The following is a 3,486-nucleotide window of genomic DNA, read 5'->3' on the forward strand; positions in this document are numbered from 1 at the left end:
TTTTCATTGCAAACATAAATTCTAAATTATCGGTATTTTATGACAGATTGTTAATATATTTGTAATGCTTTCCTTAACTAAAACAATGTTAATCAACAATCTCTTACAAAATACCAATAAGTAAGAATTTACGTTTGCATCGCTTGTGATATGTAATTAGAAACAAGATGAGCCTTTCTCATGAAGTGATGATTAGATATGTGTTAATTATCATATATTTGACGGATTTTATATTTTAATTATCTAGGTATTAGAGACTAACGTAAAAAAGAAAACAAAAAGAAAACGCCATAAGTTTCGAACTAACAACCCATTGATTACCATTCTCTGAGGCTAGTGAGTAAACCAAGCGGCCTCTTGCACAAATTACCTCAATTTTAGTGAATTTAATTTCCTCAGAAAAATTCAAAGTCGATTCTGTCGTGGAGGTTTGAGAGTTGCTTCTATTTGCTTTTGGGGACTCATATTTTAATCCTTAACTTCAGCGCCATAAATATAAAAAATTACAAAAATCCAATTTCCGTGTGGCAATGATATTTTTATGAAATGGAGCATGTTTTCTAAATCAGCAGAGACAATAAGAGGTTTTAAATGTCAGTTTAGAGTAAATCTGCACCAGAAATTTTTCTTACGTCCGAGCCCGACCCCACAAGTGTAAAGGGAGGAAGCAGAAGCCGAAATCAAATTATTATATGTTAGAAAAGGTTATAGAATTCGCCTTGAGTTTATTCAACAGTCCGTTGCTGTGCTTACCGAAAAAGAATGGATCGATACAACTCTTAGTCAACACAAGACAAATCAGTCCAATCACAGAACCTGTAATAGATCGACCTGGGAGAATATATGGGTCTTGTTCAATATCTTAGACGTGAACACTAAGGGGCATTCAGTGTACCCAACCCTTTGAAATAAAACTGCCCCTGTTCCATGTGGTTTCTGCGGATCGTAAAGAACTGGGACGACTAAGCATTGCACTTTTCAACTGCTGGATTGAGCGTTCCATTCTCAAGTCTATTGGAAAGGAACACACTTTCGCCGAAGACGAAGCAAGGAAACAACAATTTTCGCTACTTTCAGAATGAAGAAATTTTCCAAGAACTGCTCGTAGTTCCTGTTCCTTTTCAGGAGAACGTTATCTCCAGATGGCCTCTAAATGCTAAGTCAAGGGAAGAGCACCGTGGATGTCAGTGAGATATCCAAAATATTCAGTTTTGGTATTGAAAAATGAACATTTCTGCAGACTCCACTTGAGTCCTCCATCAGTTGAAACTTGAAGAGATTCTGAATTCTTGAGAACGCTGTTCTTGTGTTTGCCTGGACATGATTATGCCAACCAGATAATTTGTACATGGCACATACTTTGATGTCACTTGTTTGAGAAAGTATTGAAACAGCACGGAAGCAGATATTCCTCTGGGGGCGGGGGGCACTGGTTTTGATACAAGGCGACGTAAGTAATGACCACCGTAATTTTTTTTTTTTTTCGTTTCCTCGAGGTTGAAGGTAAGCATCGGTTAAATCAATTACGAAAAAAATCTTCCAGCTGCTAGGCGATCCACAATTCCTGTTGGATCTTTTTTAGTGATAATTAGAGAAGATGGTCTTTGGTTTGCCGAAATGTGCTTCAAAACATCGATTTGTTCCAACCTGTGGACTTCAAAATCAACTTTATTGCGAATGGCGTGGGTGGAAAAACTTTAGACGAGCATTGTCCATGAGCATAATGTGCGCTGGAATATTCTTTGAGTGTCTCAATACGATATCGAACATACGTCTATACTTTTCACACAACTGATGAATACTGGCATGGGAAACTTGAGTATCGGTAGTGTGCATAGTATCGGGAATATCCAAGAAAATCAAATCAAATGATACAATTCTAAACGTTTTTGGACTAGAGCGACATTGAACTATCTTTGCAATATGGCAATATGGCTATAACGTAGTTTTATTTTTATATTACGCTTCCAATTTGTAAGCCCTGAGACCAGAAGTATTTTCACCTTTGTAGACCGTAAGGAGAACACGAGATTTCAGTAGTATCGGGGGTCCCAACTGCTCACACGCATTCTGATTAAGTAATGTAAGTGAAGCACCAGTGCCTAACTAAAACGGTACCTTTTTATTGCAAATTTGCAAGGAGTTGAACAGTTTTGCGGCAGTTACTCTGCATGTGATTTTCAGTTACTTCTGATTTTCAGAAGACTGCCTCCGTCTGATTTGTGAGTGACTGAGCGTTTTCCTGTTCGTCTATTTGAGGAGAGCTGACTTGAATGAGCAAAATTTTGCATTGAATGTGTAATCTTGGGATTCTTGCGTCTGTAGTTACCATGAATATTGCCGGGAGGGTCGGGTGAAGATTCAGAACGTGAGATCATATTTATTCACATCTTCTCAGTTGTAGGGTTGTGTGGAACAGAGTTTACTTTGCTATTCTTTGGCAAGCATACTTGCTGTGTGTGTCCTGGCTTACGGCAGCGTCGGCATTCCGCTTGGCGGAAAAAGCAATGTTTGCAGTCATGTGTTACATAGCACTTAACAGCAGGCTTCGGAGCTCGTGAACTTGCAGGAAAAGTGGGAAGACACCTCGTCTGCCTACACAAGGCTACTTCTGTCTAGCGCCTGATGTTCTGATGTGCAACTATGGCTCACGGAGCCGATCTCTCGTGGAAAGAGTCGAAGTTGGACAAGACAGCAGACGGAAAACACGTACTCTTCAGTGGGTACCTCCCTGCTGCCTAGTAGCGCAAGGGTGTGTGTGTCTATCGAGAATGTAATGAATGAAATTTTTCAGCTGTAGTGAAAGTACGACGATTTTATCCTTCTTGAACTAGGACAGAAACATCATAAATAAACTAAACTCCTCCCGCACAGGCCACGAAGTCCCAAAGGTACCGACTGGCCGCCGTTTCAGCCCACAGACGTCACTGGATGCGGATATGGAGGGGCATGTTACCAGCACACGGCTCTCCCGACCGTATGTCAGTTTCCGAGTCCGGAGCCACTACTTCTCAATCAAGTAGCTCCTCAGTTTGTCTCAGAAGGGCTGAGTGCTCCCCGCTTGCCAACAGCGCTCGGCAGACCGGATGGTCACCCATCCAAGTGCTAGCCCAGACCGACAGCGCTTAACTTCGGTGATCTGTCGGGAACCGGTGTTACCACTGAGGCAGGGCCGTTGGCTAACATCATAAATACGGAGATAAAAACTTCTATAAATGTTTGTGACAAATAGTTCAAATATGAGCGCAGTTTAATGTGCCACGAAAGAAACGTACATGCATCGGAGACCAGCTGTATGAAAATGAAATATCCATTGTGAGAGATTTTAGTTCTTTCGAAGAAATGCTATTTTGATCACTTGTCAATGAAGCATTCTGTGTCGATCGCATCACAAGAGATTGAATTTGCATCTCTCTAACAATTTGGTGACTGGAAGCAGCAAACTGAGGGAAACACATTGTTACTTTACGTTAATTATAGTGGGTC

The 3,486-nt window shown here is 40.8% G+C and overlaps 1 pseudogene; it reads right to left on the minus strand.

The window, feature by feature from the left end:
- Positions 1-3,062: 3,062 nt before the first annotated feature.
- On the minus strand, positions 3,063-3,180 carry LOC124723575 (annotated as a pseudogene).
- Positions 3,181-3,486: the final 306 nt, after the last annotated feature.

This window comes from Schistocerca piceifrons, chromosome X (genome assembly GCF_021461385.2).
Source record: "Schistocerca piceifrons isolate TAMUIC-IGC-003096 chromosome X, iqSchPice1.1, whole genome shotgun sequence".
Taxonomy (NCBI): Eukaryota; Metazoa; Arthropoda; class Insecta; order Orthoptera; family Acrididae; genus Schistocerca; species Schistocerca piceifrons.